Source organism: Heteronotia binoei, chromosome 8 (genome assembly GCF_032191835.1).
Source record: "Heteronotia binoei isolate CCM8104 ecotype False Entrance Well chromosome 8, APGP_CSIRO_Hbin_v1, whole genome shotgun sequence".
NCBI lineage: Eukaryota > Metazoa > Chordata > Lepidosauria > Squamata > Gekkonidae > Heteronotia > Heteronotia binoei.
The window spans coordinates 99,836,948-99,856,801 of NC_083230.1; the positions used below are offsets into that span (position 1 = coordinate 99,836,948).

Sequence of the window (19,854 nt, forward strand, 5' to 3'; positions counted from 1 at the left end):
TTTGTTGTCTCCTCTTACCTATTACTTGAATAAACAAATCAAGAGCAAAAATCTTCAAGGAGCCAACTGGCTGTTATGCTGGCCTGTCTCCAAGATATGCTGGTGTAAGCAAGAGCTGCAACAGCTCCAAGCCCTGGTGTTGCTATACCAGTCCCAGCTGCTGATGCTGCCCTGTGACAGCTACCCACAGGCTGCTGGTGTAAGTCCTTGCATGGTGCAAGAAGAGGCGGACTCAGAGGCACAGCTGGAGTTAGCCAGCTCTCTAAGCTGCTCTAGCCCAGCAATGTCCCTTAGTAGCAGCACAAAGTTACACCAGCAAAAAACACAGTGTAGCTCATAGGCACCAAAGCAATGGAAAAGGCCAAGTGTCCCACTCCCACAAGCACAACCATGCCCCCAAAGCCCCAGAGCAGCATAGGATGCCAATAACAGCCATAACCAATCACCTCCCTCCCCAGCAGTAGCTAAATCCCTTCCCCAGTACCCAACTACAGCACCCTACCGCCACTACATAAACTTTACCCAGGATGCCCTATCAGTTATTAGGTAAGGTGTGCAATAGAGAACACTTTCTCAGCTCTCTGCCATGGGGCCTTTGAGCACACAGCGCTGCACTTTAGTGATGAGAGAGACACAAAGTGGGCACTTAGTACTAACATCCATGGGAGAGAGCGAAGTCCATACTATGTGGCTAACATATATTCACTGCATATATTTCATAATCTCATAGATTTAAGGTAGCTATTTTACTGCAAAGGAACTTCAAGAACAGAATGGAGAGATAAATTGCTGAATTACAAATTATTATGAAACTTGGAACAAACACCTCCCCAGGACTGAACAGGGATATTGGTTTTTTATCTCATTACATATGCTGAACCCACTCTGAGTATAGCTATACATCTGCAGTATTCCAATGTATTTCTCTTTTATAAGAATGTTTTATAATGACATACTCAAATAAGGGATGTTGCCTATTTATCTCATTACAAATACTTAACCCATTTTCATTTTATGTATTCTTGTTTTCTAATGGCAGACAAGAATGATGTTTATAATGTATAGATTGATGTTGATAAGTAAATTAGGTGGACTACAACTAGGAAATACGTTTGTGATTTACCTAGATTTGCAGAAACACCAACTGGCAGGAAACTTTATTACCTTTTATGGCTATCCAGACCAAATGGCCAAGCCACACTGTTTCACCATGTGATCACAGCCAGTTTGCCCTCTTAATCAACAAACTGCATGTATTTCAGTCCACAATACCTGATCCCCTCGTCTGATGAAGTGTGCTAAGAGAGCACAAGTTTGAGTTTCAAAAATCAGGTATTTATTACAATTGTGACTGCACAGTTTGGCTCTTACTAAGATAGGAATATTTCAAAAGCATTATGAAAACTCTTTCAGGGTTTTTTTATTACTCTTTTTATAACAGTGTAAAACTCTGCAAGCTGCTGTGTTGAATATGGTGAAAGATCTTGAAGTTCTCTCTATATATGCCTGCTTAATATTAACTGATTAGCAGCAGCTACTGTCTTTCCATCAGAATCTGTTTGGTACCAACCCTAAAAAATATTGCTTTGGCCACATTTGTCTAGCAAGAGTAGTGTATTCATATTTCTTTTCAATCACGCAAAGCTTCTTTTTTATATGTAATCTTTGCAAAACACTTGACTTATTTGTTTTTTGAATAACAAAGATTTACGATGTGGTAATGCATATCACTCTGTGCAAGGACCTGTATATATGCTACATTATCCAATCAAATCATCTTCAAATTCCAAAATATGCTTATGTTCCGACTGTGATGTTGTCATATTTATTTATTGTAGGCTAAATTAACAAAATGTATATTTAAGATGAATAGAGTAGGTGAAATAACAAGTGCAATCAATGCAATGTAAGCATTTTTAAGATCCATTTGAACACATTATAGGCCTTCTACTGAAATCAGTGTGTCTTCAAGATGCTTACATTTCTGCTGGATCATGCTTAAGATGGATTTTCTAGACATGAATCTTTGCTGTTTTTCTTGCCTTTGACCCAATCAAACTCAATATAAACATGTGCCTCCTTTTACTTCTTATTTCCAGAGAGCTTAATAAACTTTTGAACAATGTCATAAACACTGTTTTTGTTTGCTTTTGGACATCTGGCTATTATTAACTTAAGCTTTGTTGCTCCTATGAATATATTTGCAGAAACACCAACTGGCAGGAAACTTTATTACCTTTTATGGCTATCCAGACCAAATGGCCAAGCCACACTGTTTCACCATGTGATCACAGCCAGTTTGCCCTCTTAATCAACAAACTGCATGTATTTCAGTCCACAATACCTGATCCCCTCGTCTGATGAAGTGTGCTAAGAGAGCACACGAAAGCCTATGTTCTGAATAAAACTTGGTTGGTCTTAAAGGTGCACTTGACTCCTGCTTTGTTCAAATATATTCACTGAAGACCCCTAGAATGTACCCCCTTATCATGAGACTTAACCCAAAGAGACAACCATACACGGATAGGTTAGTAAAAGCAGGAATCCAGCTGCCTTGGCCTGAGCATCACCATTGGCCTTCTGCTCTCCCCTTGCACAAGGCCAAGTGCCACCCTCACAATAACAGCCTTCACATCCAGGGCCAGCGGTGTGTGTATATAGGAGTAGCCTGAATCAGACCCTCCCAGCACCATGGCCAATGTCAAGTAATGGGGCATACTCCCATGAAAGTGTACATGGGAAAGCTGCCTAGTTGGGGGGAAGCAAGGATGCTTGCAGACCCACACTGGTCTGTTAGCACAACTGTGGGTCAGGATGCCTGGCAGCTGCTCCACTGTGCTGTGTGGATCAGCTGGCCAAGCATCCCCAGGACTCATTCCCTTGCAGGATTAGAACCCTATGCAGCAGTGGCAGAAGCAGATTGATCCTCATGGGATAGGTAAGTTTCTGCTGGATAGCAACACAATATATCCCCATGGGGTGAGACTGTGGACCATACCAGGGCACCACAGAGATGGCTGTGGCCGGCATAGCTTCTGTGCTGTTCGTCATCGCTATGCATGTCTTTGTTTTGCTTTTGTACAAGTGGCAATTCAACAAGGAGATCTGGGAGCATGACCATTACAGTTCCTGCCACTCTGCTCAGACTCCAGTCCAGCCCACCTCCTGGAGCACCCAGCCTTGAGCAGTTTTCCAACTAGCAAGTCCACTTCACTCAGATGCATGCTGTGCTACAGACAGTTCAGTATGTCAACCCACAGCCCCTGGGACCAACTCACAAAGGTACAGATGCTATACCGGACAGAGGAAGCTACTATCACAATTAATTGGACATCATCATGATTTGCAGTTCAGTAAACTGTGGGGTGTTCAACCTGTCTCTGTTTGTGAGTGAACCTGCCCCTCCCTGCCCCACCTTCCCCCCCACCTGTGACTTTCCCTTAAAACTGCCCCTTCAAATGTCCAAGAGGGTAGGCTCTGACTCAGGGATGCCCATGCTTGAATAGCTGTGTGGTTGGTCTTTCTTCTGCCATTGGACTTCTGTTTCACACAGCTGCAAAATATAGCAGAGGTCCAATGGCACCTTAGAGGCTGACCACACCTATAGGTTCCTCCTCCACCCAGTACACATTCTGCAGAATGTTGTGAGCAGTGTACATGGAAACAAGCTATTGTAAGGAAGACTGGGCTGGGGTGTATGTCTGCCTGGGCTTCCACACTGTAACACAGCATTGCAGACATCTCATTAGTTACACAGCTTGCTGATGCAGGAGTGGAGAACTCATGGCAGATGTAAGAGATCTCCTGCTGCTATGGCCACAGGAGGGGGGGCATAATGAGGCAGCATCTCAACCAAACTGATATATCCTTAGGGCAGCCCATAAACTAGGCCCTCCCCTCCTGTTCCCCCTTTTACCATTTGCAAGGGCAAAAGGTCAGCTTCAGAGCTTTTGCCTGCCTCTCACTTCTCCCCACAAAAGGATCAAACCAGGAACCCCCAGGCCATGCTATCCCATAGTGCCTTTCCACTGTGACTTTCTGTGCAATGATCTCTTTTTGGCTGCACATGACTGCTGCTGGAGTCAAGACTGCAGTGGGGTGCCTAGTACCTCCTGGCATGCCCCTTTTGGATCTCCCATCTCAGTCCAGGGGATGCTAATCTTGGGTGTGGGAAGGCCTGTGGGTTCAAGGCCAGTCTCTGTTAGGGTTGCCAGGTCCAACTCAGGAAATATCTGGGACTTTGGGGGTGGAGCCAGGAACAAGGCTGGGACAAGCATGACTGAACTGTGAAGGGAGTTCTGGCAATCACATTTAAAGGGACTGTGCTCCTTTTAAATGCCTTCCCTTCATTGAAAACCATGGAGAACAGGGATACCTTCTTTTGGGGTTCATATAACTGGAGCCCCTGGTCCAATCTTTTTAAAAACTTGGGAGGGGGGTTTGAGGAGAGGCACAAAATGCTATGCTAAAATTTGGTACCTCTACCTCAAAAAGCACCCCTCAGAGCCCCAGATACCCACAGATCAATTCTCCATTATACCCTATGGCTTCCTTGGCTTCCACATTCTACTACAGCATTGCAGTCTCCATAGGGTATAATGGAGAGACCAACAGACATTCATCCCCCCCCCACACACACACACTTTCTGATAACGCTGAAGCACGGAAGGGCCTCCAAACCAGGGGATCTCCTGACCCCCAACTGAGGATTGGAAACCCTAGCCTCTGTCTTTTCCAGTCTTTTTATCTGTACTTTTTCAGGGGAAGGGGATTATGCCTTGGAGGAGGGATGGCTGCATGTAGGAAGAACTTTTGCTGCTGGTCAGACCCTCGCCTGTCTTCCAGAGCAGTGCCTGTCCCCTATGGACTGGGGAGAGGGCCGTTCAAGCCACATGTCTCTGTTGGTACACAGTTGGGTCTTCCTTCCCTGCCTGCTGCCTGTCCATGGTGGAAGAATAATGTTAAGGGGCAGCAGCTGGATCAGCAGCTGGTAATCAACCACTCCTCTGTTTGCCACTCACAGGGGTGTCAACAAGTGCTGCTGCCTGATTAGCAGGTGTTGCTGTGGTTGCTATGGGCTCCCGCACACTTGCTGTGCCGTGCCATCTGTGCCATGCTGAGGGCCATGTGTTGTTTCCTCCTGCAAAATGTCCATAGGGAACAGACCAGCACTGCCGCAATTGTGCCAATGTCTGGCTGCCTCCACGATGGCCCTCAGAATTGCGCTGCCCAAGACCTAACAGTTTTACTGCAGCACAACTTTTGTGGATTACACTGTCAGCAGATATTGATGCAAGAAAAAATTAAAAAGGAGAAATTTAACATACATTAAATTCAAATTAAATCTTGTTTGAAATTTCAAATTCTCTAGTTCTCTTTATTTTCCACCATTAATCAAGCAGTATCAACTTCATTTGTTAGAAGTTAAGTTCACACTAGTCTATAGAGCGAAATATGATATCCTTTATCTCCTTTGCCATTGTTATCTGAAGCAAAAACCCTCCTATTGTACAGTTTTTATGTGTGTGAACTTTTCCTAAAGTGAGGTGCTCTGAAGCCTCCTACAGAATTGTGCTCTATACAAAGTGAAATTCTCCATGCATTTAAAACAGGAGTTAGCATATTCAGTATAAAATCTGTAGCACATCTTCTGCAACAAGTTGTAACAGTTAGGCTCAGGGTTATGTTCCTCTCGTCAGTGCTCTAAATACAGAGCATTCTTCATTTTCTAAATCAGTGATTACTCCAGTGTGTTTTATATTACCATAAGCCCTTCCTGTTTGAGATCCCTATTAATGTCAGCCATTGTTCAAGGCTTCCTGCATTAGCCATTGCTTTGGCAACAGCCAAGGTGATGCTGACTCACTCCCTCTGGCTCTCCCCCATCCTCTGCTGCTGCTCCCCCCTCCCATTTTCTGAGATGCTCTCAAATTCACAATCTTCCCAGAACTGCATTCTTTTTTCACAAGTGAAAATCAACTGAAATTCTTTAAAGCATTCTAAGCTGTCACATTTCTGATTGCTGCATGCATCGCAGATGAATAAGCAGTGATTCTAAACACACAAAGCAGCACACATGCTTTTGATGCAGCCATTACATCTCTATGCCATCCCCTTAAAAATGTTTTACTGGGATACAGAACCTGAATCTGTTTTGTGTGGTTAACTAAAATAAAGAGGGGCATTTTTTAAAAGTCCCTATCCTTTCAATATAAATTGGTTATAGATTTTTGGCAATTAGAAAAAATAAAGAGTAAGCATGCCCTCAAACAATCACAGCAAAAAGTAAAATAGGAGACACACAAAGATATGATCATGTTCCTATGGATAAATAAAAATTTCTGGGGCCTAAATTTACTCTCACAGACTCATGAAGCTACTCCCTCTGGTCTCAAAATGCTGACACAATTTTTTTCTCACAGCAGAAAAGGAAAAAATAGGAATAGGAGCAGTGAAATGGGACACAGGGCCAATAATATTTTGTATTTTAATCAACCTACAATGTGAATATAAAGCTACAGGAACAAGGATGAATTATTAATTTAAAAATGGCTCATGTTTGTTTACTCTCATATGTAAATAACATTTGCACATGACATAGATGCAGTGAGAGAAATTCAGGTTTTTTAAAGCCATTTCAGCAAGGTTTTGAGGCAGCTGAGAAACCTTTTTTCCTTCTTCCTCAAAGTGTTGTGGTAAAAATTTGTGCACCTCCCAGGATTTTGCTGGCTTTTTTTCAATCTTTCCCAAACCTGCTTTGCTGATAAGTTTTGGGAAAGATCATAGCAAAGTATGCGTGGCTGCCACAAAGGTGGGATTTTCCCACTCCTGCCCACACAACAACCATTCTCCCTGCCCTATTTCTGCAGCAGCCATTTCCTCCCTCTGCTTTTTGGTTTATTTTTAATTGGCAATGGAATAGTATTATAATGGTATAACCATTTCCATTTCCAACTTCTCTGATTTCTTGGCTTTCATTTGTTTAAAGAGTCTCTAGCCTTTTTCACTGTAGAGATATCAGAGGAAAGGCATATCTACACAATGAAAAAGGCTACTTTACTTTAAACAGTAATCAGCATAGCATCTGGTGCCTCTCCTCAAAACACCCTCCAAGTTTCAAAAAGATTGTACCAGGGGGTCAAATTCTATGATCCCCCAAAGAAGGTGCCCCTATCTTTCATTATTTTCAATGGAAGGAAGACATTTAAAAGGTGCACGGTCCCTTTAAATATGATGGCCAGAACTCCCTTTGGAGTTCACTCCTGCTTATCACAACCTGGCTCCACCCCCAGGACCTGATATATAGATTATTATCATATTCCATTAGGAGCCCCGTGACGCAGAGTAGTAAACTGCAGTACTACAGTCCAAGCTCTGCTTATGACCTGAGTTTGATCCCGGTGAAAGCTGGGTTGAAGTAGCCGGCTCATGGTTAACTTAGCCTTCCATCCTTCTGGGTCATTAAAATGAGTACCCAGCTTGCTGGGGGCAAAGTGTAGATGACTGGGGAAGGCAAACCATCCCGTTAAAAGTCTGCCATGAAAACGTTGTGAAAGCAATGTCAGAGTTGGAAACGACTAATGTTTGCACAGGGGATTGCACCTTTGCCTTTTTATAATATTCCATTGCCAATTTCAAATGGAAATACTGGAAAAGTCCTGCTGACAAGGGTGGGAGCGTAGGAATGGCTGATGCCAAGGGACTGAGGAAAGGAATCTATGGGGAAACCTGCCATGTCAAAGTCCCACTGCCACTGTGCTCTACAAGCCACCCCCATAAGGCAAAACATCTTACCATATGCAAGTGTCCTATTATAGCATTCTGAAAAAATGTGCTGGTTTTTACACAACTCTTAGAATAGACGCTTTTTTCTTTTATGCAACAGTTTTAGAAAATAACTTGAAAAATATCACACAAAGCAGGCTCACAATGGAGCTGTTTCTTCTGATTGAAGCTAGCTGAACAGTGCATATTTTCGTTCTTAGATACACATCTCATGATACTTTCCAGAGCCTTTTGAAGTCTGCACTGCTAGAAGTCTAAAAATTACAACATTTGTCTAAAATGAAAGTCCCTGATCCTTGGAACTACTGACACTATGAACTGTATTTCCTCAGCCACTTAGAAGACATTACAAAAAATGACAAAATACTTGCATATATATAGATTTCATGATCTAAAACAGGGGTGGCCAACGGTAGCTCTCCAGATGTTTTTTGCCTACAACTCCCATCAGCCCCAGCCACAGCATGGTCAATGGCTGGGGCTGATGGGAGTTGTAGGCAAAAAACATCTGGCGAGCTACTGTTGGCCACCCGATCTAAAAGATTTGGCCCTAATCCAGTAGCTCCGGTCACATGCATGGAGCTTCCACTTGAGCAGGATCTTTTCCATTAACTTTCATGCTAACACTGTTCCATATTTGGATCCCTATAGCATGCCTTCCTTGAGTTTGTTCCATTGTTGAATGGTACGTCTAGAATAATTTATTTATGTATTTATGTATTTATTTATTTTTGCATTTATATCCCGCCCTCCCTGTCAAAGCAGGCTCAGAATAATAATAGTGTTTAAGAATAATAGTGTTTAACCTAGGGTTGCCAAGGCCGACTCAAGAAATATCTGGGGACTTTGAGGGTGGAGCCAGGAGAAAGGTTGTGACAAGCACAATTGAACTCCAAAGGGAGTTCTGGCCATCACATTTAAAGGGACCATGTGCCTTTTAAATGCCTTCCCTTTATTTGGAATAATGAAGGATAGGGGCACGTTCTTTTGGAGCTCACAGAATTGGACCCCCTGATCCAATCCTTTTGAAACTTGGGGATTATTTTGAGGAGGGGCATCAGATGTTATGCTATGGTTCTGCTACCACAAAAAACAGCCCCACTACAGCCCCAGATACCCATGGATCAATTTTCCATTATACCCTATGGGAATTGGTCTCATTAGGGAATAATGGAGTGCCCAGCAGACATTTCCCTCCCCCCCCCCTGCTGCTTTCTGATGACCCTGAAGCAGGGGGAGGGTTTACAAACTGGAGGATTCCCTGCCCCAACCTGGGGATTCGCAGCCCTAGTTTAACCTAAAATCTCCATTTGAAGTAATTAGGAAACCTCTTACATAGATAAGAATGACATAAACTGCTCTGAATTGGGCTGCTAAATTTTATAATTGTGCTGTCTCTACATATAAGTATCTGTTCCTTTGTCTAACATCAGATTGCATGTTGTAGAGGTAAATAAAGCTGGAAGACTTTTGCATTAAAAATTAACAGAAAAAAACTAATTAATTGGATTGTAAATATGACTACATGCAGAAATGGAAGGTAAGAAAACCATAGAAAACTGCACATATATGAATCACATATTAATTTGTGAATTAACAAACCACCCATAATTTCTAAATGTGCTATGGAATATAAAGAGAAATGCAATCACAGATTTTTAAGTGTATATCAATAATAAAACATGGGTTGCATCACATGCTCTGGTCACTTTCATAAGTTACCCAAGAACAATTGTTTCACCGCAACACATAGTTTTTCAAAAATTAAGAATATGGTTAATTCAGAAAGTAATATTGGTAAAATAATTATTTTAATCCCTTAGAAAAATTACTATTTAATTCTAATGAACTGGTGCAAGCATATTTTCCTGGTCTTAAAAATGTCATCTTTGCCACACACAAAAATGTAGCATTTGGACTCTTTTTCTAGGACCATAAAATACATTAGAACACAGTGGCATTTCTTTTTGTCAGATCCTATAGTCTGCCGTACAAGGCAAAAAGTAGAAAGAGGTGTCCTAGGACTGGCTTTTTGGGGGTCACGAAGAGTTGGTGCAGGAAGAAAGATACCAACAAACCCTCTTTCACAAGAGGATTGTTCCACCTCATAGTGTTGCAGCTATGGTTACTAGCCTCCAAGTAGAGCCTGGAGATCTCCTGCTTTTACAACTGATCTCCTGCTGGCAGAGATCAGCTCCCCGTGGTGGTTATCTTATATTGCTTATCTTCACACCAGCTCCAGTTGTATTTACTACTACTACCCCTGGAGAAAATGGCTGCTTTGCTGGGCTATATGGCATTTACCATGCTGAGGCCCCTCCCCTCCCCAAACCCCACCATCTCCCGGATCCACCCCAAAGTCTCCAGATATTTTCCAACGCACAGAGCCAGTTTGGTGTAGCGGTTAAGTGTACAGACTCTTATCTGGGAGAACCAGGTTTGATTCCCCATTCTTCCACTTGCAGCTGCTGGAATGACCTTGGGTTAGCCATAGCTATCGCAGGAGTTGTCCTTGAAAGAGCAGCTGCTGTGAGAGTCCTCTCAGCCCCACCCACCTCACAGGGTGTCTGTTGTGGAGGGAGAAGATATAGGAGATTGAAAGCTGCTCTGAGTCTCTGATTCAGAGAGAAGAACAGGGTATAAATCTGCAGTCTTCTTCAGACCTGGCAACCCCTATGTTGCACCAATGCAAAAAAAATTCCCAAGTTCTTTCATCCATGGTGCAACTGAACTAATGCAGCTAAGTTAAATGTGGGTGGGGAAGCATGACATAATGGAGAAAATGGCATCAGAAAGTTCACAGATCAGAGGATACTCTTTGCAATGAGGCAATGCTGCAACCATGGAACAAGAATACGAATTCAAAAACATGAGAAGTACTCAAAGAGAGTTTTGCATGAGTGGAAGTCATTTGTGCTCAAACAAGTAAGACCTCAACTTCCAGATTTCTCACTCTAGCTACAGCCCTCTATGCCACATCCTGTAGCATTTGAGGGGGAAGGTGTCCCTGACCTTCAGGACTGGCTTTCTGGGGGTCACAAAGAGTTGATGCAGGAAGAAAGATACCAATAAAACCTAATTCACAAGTGGAGTTCCATTTACAGATCTTAGGGTCTACAAGGCTCAACAAACCCAGACATTGTCAGCTTTGACAAGTCCCAATCATTAGGTTGCTTAGTGCCTAGAAATTTCATTGCCATGCCTAGTATTTTTAACCATATAGTGTCTTTCAACAATTGTTAGTTCAATGGGTTGGGTCTAACCAGTTTCTAGGCTGGTGAAAAAGAGAAGACGGGATCCCTTTGACCACAAAAAAGGCTATGTTTGGGACAAAAGTTACATGGAACAGAAGCTGTGATGCGGAAGGGAATTGGCAGAAATTAACTAAAAACGCTGACAGGATCCAACCCAAAGTTTATTTATCATATACAGACTCCAATATTCATTTAAATTGAGCTGTTAAAAGCAATAATGGAATTATAAAAAACTGAAGTTACACTAAGGTTACAGATTAGCCTTTTGTTGTGTTAATAACCAGGGTGGATTATAATGCTACAGAGTCCACTCTCCAAAACTACTGTGTTCTCAAGGTGAGCTGACCTCTGTAGTCTGGAGATCAGTTGTAATTCCAGGAGATTTCCAGGCTCCAGTTGGAGGTTGTCAAATCTCAACCATGTTATATGGATGCAAACATGCTAATACAAGAATTTTTTAAAATTTAAAACATTTGTATGATACTTTTCCATCCAATGCAAAGTCCTCAAGGCAACAGATGTTAAAACACAACACTAAAATGTTAAAAACATACAAAAATGCAGCTGCGGTGAAGACAACAGTAAACTGTTTAGAATAACATAAATTACTCAAAATGTAACATTCCTGTTGAAATACCAATAGTACAGAGTTATATCTCTGTAAAACTACTAAAAACAAGAGGCTTAGAAAGGTGTGGATCTGTTTAGGATTGCACTGTAAATCCATTACCTACTGCTTCCATTTTTTTGCCTATTATGCAAACTTGTTTAAATCCCCCCTTGAGGCTCCCATGCAGCATCTATCTTGTATTTTTCCATATATAATCATATACCCAAAACTGAGCTCCAGTTAAGATGTATTGAGGTACGGTGTCCTTTTGCTCTGGGTTATGCGCTCTAGTTTTAACCTTTTGACCTTGTCAGGCTGCAGTTTTCATTGAGATGCCAGAGGGCCTGGAGAAAAATGTGCTGTTTAATAGAGACAATGTATGGAAATGGCAGCTGAATTTTTAAATGGTGTGGCATAAATAACATCACCTGATAAATAATATCCCTTCCAGTTTCTATTAAAGGGACAGAGCAATCCTTTTTCAGCAGCTGGCAACCCTGAACAGTAGAAAGTATACAAAAAATGATGGGTGTTAAAATACATTCAGGCTAGGGAAACTGTGATTATTAAATTCAGATGGGTAGCCATGTTGGTCTGAAGAAATAGAACAAAGTTTGAGTTCAGTGGCATCTGAAGGAACAGTAGGAATAACCCACAGAGATGTCCGACAACCTCTGAGGGAGAAAAGGAAAATTACACCTGTCCAATCTGTCTATAACAAGCTTGTTAAAAAAAAATATTAAAATCCAAATGATTTTTTTTCACAATACAATTTAAATAAAGCAGATGGTTCCCATGTTTGCAAACATGGCAACCTGTTTATAATAAGCTGTTAATGACCATTCCACACCAGTGAACCAAAACTCTTTAAAAGCAGCTTTTCAATTAACAAGTATATATGGGGGTACCAGCTGTAAAGCAGAAGTGACTTGCTGCAACAGACTCAGTTCATGTGCAGGTCTAAACCGTGCTTTAGCACTACAGTAGCCTGCCCTGGATTTAGTCAACCCCTCTCTCCTCGCTTCCTCTTCACCTCACAGATTCAAAAGGCAATTAGTGCCTTCCAAAATAGCACAGTCATAGTTTCACGTCTCCTCCCCAACAGAACTGCAAACCATAGATAGAAGTGAAAACAGTTACTTAAATTGCAACTTGCAATTTAATATAACATGCCATTATACAGAAAGTGATCCACTGTGTGCTGTAATACAAAATGAAAGGGAGGGAGGAGACAATTCTTTATCACAAAAACAGTTCATCCAAAATTACATTTTAAAAACTGAATCCTACAAGCCAACTGAAAACAATGAGACTTTTTCCTATTGATATGATTCAGACAAACTAGGAACCATGATTTGTTGCTATGTGAACCATCCTGAAAAAGCTTAGACTCATTTGCACATATTCTGCTCCCCTTTTGTGCATGGTGACAAACTAATTGGCTTTCCCCCCGCTTCTGCAGTAAATGATTTCTGTTACATCAAAATCAGAAAAATGTTTGAACCCACTGTTCAGAATTCTAGGCTGTGGTCAAACAGGCTTGGTGCAGTCTGGCCCCACCTCTAATTTATCCAGGTTCTTTTGTAATTGAGAGTTTTGATCAGACACTCCACCCATAACCCACTTCACCATGTGCTCACTCTGTGGTTCATCAATCAGATTACTGCTGTGGGGCAACCACAGAGTGGGGGCTCAGGCAGCTTTTTTCATCATTTTTCTTCTGAATATGAACATAAACACATGTTGGAAGCAGTGCTTCAAACTGACTGGTGGCCAATTGGATTGCTGGAGGAGGCTGCTGTAGCACAATGCAGGGGTGTCAAACTCATTTGTTACGAGGGCCAGATCTTCCGTAAATGTCACTTTGTTGGGCTGGGCCTTGTGTACCATAAAATGTAACAGAAGGTACCAGAGATATAAACTTTATAAAGATGATTTCAGATGCTGAATGGCAATAGCAATTATTGAATTAGGTGTGATATGCAGAGGGGTAGTAGGCATGGAGATATCAGTATTGGTAATGAGACAGGAAACTTAGGTTTCAGTTTGGTACAGGAAGATTCAGACCAAGATGATGAAAAGAATAAATGGAAACAAGTCTGAAGTGACAAGTGACTCATGAAAGAACATAGCCCTACCACAAATTGTGTTAATCTTTAAGGTGCTACTAGATTCTTGCTCTTTTCTACTGCTATTAGAAACCACAACATTCAAAAAACAGCAGAGGAACATCTTAATCCAGGACATTCAATTGCTGACCTAAGAGTAGCAGTTCTCTTACAAAGGAATTTCCAAGGGAGATTAGAAGGAAAGACTGCTGAATTGCAACTGATAATGAAGCTCAAGACAATGCATCCTCCTGGCCTGAACAGAAACCTAGGTTTCTTATCTAATTACCAGTGTTGATATCTCCATATCTACTACCCCTCTACATATCCTACCTAATCCAATCAATAAATCCAAAGCCTGCTATAATCATTTGGCATCTGAAATCACTTCACTCTCCCAGATATAAAGACAGATGGACTTGCGTTCTAATCTAGATGAATCTGAGGAAGTATGCAGTGATTCATGAAAGCTCATGCCCTGCCACAGATTTTGTTACTGGTTAAGGTGCTTCTGGACTCTTGTTCTCTTCCAGTAATAAAGAATGCAAGTTGTGTTGTTAGGTTTCTCCCCCTCATCTCTAAGAAACAGAAAGGAGGTTTTCTCTCTTTCTGTCTCTGACTTGCTCTCTCTGGCTCTTTAATTCTCTCTCTCTCTGAAGAAAAGGGTGCTTACACAAAGCTTATACCAGGAACAAAATGTAGTTGGTCTTAAACAGGAGACTCCATTTTTTCTGTCTCTCTGGCTCCTTCCCTTCTTCCTCCCTGTCTCTGAAGAAAAAGTGTGCTTGCACAAAAATACTTATACCTGGCATAAAACATTGTAGGTCTGCTGCCATGTGCAGAAGGAAGGAGCGTTCAACCAGTTGAGGGAAGGCCTTCTTTCTCTCCTTTGCAGAAGAGGAAACGGGGCAAAAGGAGCCGTGATGCAAGAAACAGGAAGTAGGAAGCAGCAAAGGGACAGCTGCTCAGCAGGCCAGATACAACTCTTGTAGGGGACGGATTTTTCTCGGGGACTGTATGTCTGACACTCCTGATCTAGCTGGTACCTTTTTGCTCTTAATTGAAACCATTATTGTGAGTCCTCTCCTCTGCTGCCAACAGGAACAGCTCCAGAGAGCCAGTTTGGTTTAACAGTAAAGTGTGCAGACTCATATCTCACTCTTCCACATGCAGCTGTTGGTGTGACCTTGGGTCAGTCATAACTCTCCCAGAGCTGTTCTTCTTAAGAGCAGTTTCTGTCAGAGGTCTTAGCCCCACCTACCTCAGAGAGTGTCTTTTGTGGGGTGGGGAAGGGAAGGGAAGGGAAAGGAGACTGTAAGCTGTTCTGAGACTCCTTTGGGTAGTGAAGGGTGGTGTATAAATCCAGTCTCTTCTCTTCTTCTCCCTGCCCTCCTCTAAATGGCAGCCTTTCAGATACTTAAAGAGAGCAATCATGCCCGCCCCCAACCTCCTCCAGGCTGAACATTTCCCTCAGCCTTTCCTCATAGAGCTTGGTCTCCAGGCCCCTGATCATCCTTGTCACTCTCCTCTGCACCTGCTCCATTCTGTCCACATCCTTTTTGAAGTGAGGTCTCCAGAACTGCATACAATATTCCAGGTGCTGCCTGACCAATGCAGTGTACAGTGGGACTATGATATCTTACAATTTGGATATTGTGTCTCTGTCGATACACTCCAAGATGGCATTGGCATTTTATGTTGCTACACCACACTGGCATATCATATTTAACTTACAGTCTACCCTTACCCCAAGATCTTGTTTACACACACTGGTACCCCAAAGTGTATTGCTATCCGGTATATGTGTTCTTCATTTTTGTTACCCAGATGTAGAACTCGGTACTTATCCTTGTTAAATTACATCTTGTTCATATACGCCCACCCTTCCAGTATGTTCAGAGTTCATTGAATTCTATCTCTCTCTTCTGGTGTGTTCGCTGTTCCTCCCAATTTGGTATCATCTGCAAATTTAATGAGTAGCCATGTTGGACCAGGCCAATGGTCCATCCAGTCCAACACTGTCACACAGTAGCCAAAAAAACAAGGTGCCATCAGGAGGTCCACTAGTGGGGCCAGGACACAAGAAGCCCTCCCACACACACCCCACCAAGCACCAAGAATACAGAGCATCACTGCCCCAGACAGAGAGTTCCATCTATGCCCTATGGCTAAAAGCCACTGATGGGCCTCTGTTCCATATGTTTACTCAATGCCTTCATGAAGCTGTCTATGCTTATAGCTGCCACCACCTCCTGTGGCAGTGACTTCCACATGTTAATCACTCTTTGGGTGAAGAAGTACTTCCTTTTATCTGTTCTAACCCAACTGCTCAGCAATTTCATTGAGTGTCCACAAGTTCTTGTATTGTGAGAAAGGGAGAAAAATACTTCTTTATCTACCCTCTCTGTCCCATGCATAATACTGTAAACCTCTATCATTTCACCCCTCAGTCGGCGTTTCTCCAAGCTAAAGAGCCCCAAGCGCTTTAACCTTTCGTCATTCCTAATCAGCATGGCAGTCTTACTAAGTAAGTGTTGTAATGAAGTATAGTGATTGCTAGGCATGCTGGGGTGAGGTGATTGGCATGATGAATGCTAATATCACAAAAAGATTACTATCTCCCCACAAGCAGGAAGAAGTGGCATTTCACTATACATTTCGCAGAAAGAATTTGCATGGTGGAGGCCCTTCCAGGGAAAAAAGTTGTGGGTTCCCTAGGCACAGTTTCTTACCATCTGACCTTCTCCATTTTCAGAAAGATCAGCAACATGGTTCAGGCAAAGAACTCAGACAGGCTCTTTGAGGTCTGGGTTTTTTTAAATATATAAATCCTTTAGAGGGGCATTTTCTGCCATATATTATTAGTTGTTGAAGAACCTATATTCATTTTAACAATTAATTTAATCCCTCCTAACGTGATACTACAACATGGAAAGCTGTAAGATCAGCATAAAAGCAGCTGCCTGTTCACCTTCCTATTAAGTGGTCCAGTTCTTTGAAAACATAAATGTAATAAGATGATTCCTCACTTCTTCCCAGATAATGCTCTTAAACCAAGGTGGCAGACACAATGCTTTCCTTACTGGAAGCCAGGCTCTTTATCTGACCATAGCTTACCATATTTATCTTTCTGTAACAGACACCACATCAGCATCATAAAGCACCAAATGGCAACCAACCAAAACAAACACCAAAACAAAAGCCACTACTATATATATATATATATATATATGAAAGACTGTTGGTACAAGATGCATTTAATACAGCATTGTATAGATTCTATAGAATGACAAATCAAGAAATAAATAGGATTACTGTTTGCTACTTACCAACACAGTCTGCTTTCCTTTTCTTTTTTACTATCCTTTATATTTTAATGCACTACGATTTTTTTTGTGGTGAATCCTTTAATAATAATTAACTGAACTGCTATACTATAATAGAAGGATGGAACAAGACAGAAGAATCTCTCCGGTACCATTGGCTGTACTGCTCTGGGCCTAAGGGACTCTGGTTACCATTGATTGCACTCCTAATTCTAGAGAGATAGAGATGGCAGAAAAGCCTAGGAAAGGACACCTAGTAGCAATAGTGGCTGAGATAAAGAGAAGTGGTGATGGAAGACTAGGAAGAAGACAGCCTGGGACCTAAGTGAGAAGATGGATTGGAATAGAGAGCAATCTCTAGAGAAATGAGTAAAAAGATAATAGGGAAAGGAGTCTAAGAGGGGAAAGAAAACTGGCCAAGAAAACAGGTAAAAATAAGAGCCTATTGCAAATGGTCAATGCATATAATCTCTGCTGGCTTGGAGAAAGAGATCGAGGATCCTCAGATTTCATTTGGGCTTACAGAAATAAGTGCTATGGAATCACGTAGCAAGAATTTTGAATCCAGTTAAGTGCACAAAAGATGGGGTTCAGGAACAGTAAAACAGTTTGTTTGCCCATATTTACAGATAACTGAAGATTTGTGGAAAGATCTGAAAAACTAGATTAAAGCAAGTGTTTCCAAAGATCTGATTTCCCAAGAAGATACAGGAAGCCAGGGAAGACCCGTAAGGACCAGCTCCCTAGGCTTCCTCATCTTCTCTGAAAGTATGAGAAAAATAAGTAATTGAACATATGAACATATGAAGCTGCCTTATACTGAATCAGACCTTTGGTCCATCAAAGTCAGTATTGTCTTCTCAGACTGGCAGCGGCTCTCCAGGGTCTCAAGCTGAGGTATTTCACACCTATTTGCCTGGACCCTTTTTTGGAGATGCCAGGGATTGAACCTGGGACCTTCTGCTTCCCAAGCAGATGCTCTACCACTGAGCCACCGTCCCTCCCCGATAATAATAACAATGTTAGAATAAAATGGGACCTGAATAGATTTTTGCAGAGTAAGTACACTGTACAGTTGGGCAGTGGATTTTCACCTACCCATCATGTAGAAGACTGGCTCACAACTAGTATGTATGTAGCTGTGACTTCATATAGTTTCAAAAATGTTTGGAATACCTGGAGTAGACTATCATATTTTAAGGAACTGTCAAGGGGCAAACATATGGACATAAAGATAAGTCAGATTTGGAATATTAAGGGTGGAGGAGGCTACACCTTGACCATATACAAGTTTTAAGTAGCAGTGTTCTACAAATGGCTCTGAAAAACCTCTCCACCATGGAAGTGTTGGCAGGTGAGAATACGGCATGGCAATGATGAATGGAACTGTCACATCTGGGAGTGGGACTTCTCTGCATAACATGCAGAAATTTCATAGGTGAAGTTTTATCCATCATTGCATTTCCATGCTTAGGAAATCATTTGAATCTCAGGTTGGCATATATCAGTTAAAGTTACAGAAATGCTTGAATTCAGTAGCAGCTTTAAGACCAACAAAGTTTTATTCAAGGTATAAGTTTTGTGTGAAGAACTTTTGTTCAAAAGTGTACTTGCACATGAAAGATTATACCTCGAATAAAACTTTGTTGGTCTTAAAGATGCCACTGAATCCAAACTTTGTTCTACTGCTTCAGATCAACACGGCTGCCCATCCAGAAATGCTGTCAGGGGAGAAAAATGGCAATACTAACACTGCAGACTAACAAAATGCCCCCCACAGGAATCTACAGACTTCTCTGCACAAAAGCTGCGTAACACTTCTCCATATCATTTTAAATTTCAATAAAGCTCTGTTTTAAACTGATCACATCCTAAATCAATCTTGGTCTCTGCATGCTGAACTACATCTTCTATACATCTTCCCCCAATAAAACAGACATGCATTTTTCTAGTTCTTCATATGTTATCACCTGTGCATCAAGATTCTCACATCTGCTTATAATACCTAGGTTTCTACACATCTGTCTCTGGACAAGATCTTAAATTAGATGCTTCCTCACTTCCCTGGTTCATATCCAAGGTCACCCATCACCAAGGCAAACCTACCAAATGGTCTTTCCTACTCTAAGTATAGCTCAGGCCTCTAAGCAATACTTTTCTTCTCACCTGTTTGTTCAATTACTTCACTCCTTGAACCACATTCTACAATACAAGTCTTTGCTACTCTTGCTTTGGGCTAATCCTACTATTTCTTCTAATAACCCTTTATTTTACATTAACACATTACATTTTTAATGGCTACAGCTCAGCTCTATCACACTCCCATTGCCTGGCCATTTATCTTCTGTAATGTCCACAGAAATCCCTCACTATCTCAAATACTAAGTCTTGAGGAAAAAGACCAAGTCAAGTTTTCATTACAGCCAACATATTAGATCAACACTGAAAAAAAGCAAACAATTATGTTACCCAAATGCATTTCAGAAAGCTGATGTTTTCTAAGGAGACATGTCATATTTTAGCAAATATATTCATAGGAGCAACAAAGCTTAAGTTAATAATAGCCAGATGTCCAAAAGCAAACAAAAACAGTGTTTATGACATTGTTCAAAAGTTTATTAAGCTCTCTGGAAATAAGAAGTAAAAGGAGGCACATGTTTATATTGAGTTTGATTGGGTCAAAGGCAAGAAAAACAGCAAAGATTCATGTCTAGAAAATCCATCTTAAGCATGATCCAGCAGAAATGTAAGCATCTTGAAGACACACTGAT

At 41.6% G+C, this 19,854-nt stretch overlaps 1 protein-coding gene across 8 annotated transcripts in view; it reads right to left on the reverse strand.

Moving 5' to 3' along the window:
* BICD1 (BICD cargo adaptor 1) overlaps positions 1 to 19,854 on the reverse strand; it is a 153,969-nt gene that overhangs the window by 132,816 nt on the left and 1,299 nt on the right. The window lies entirely within an intron of this gene.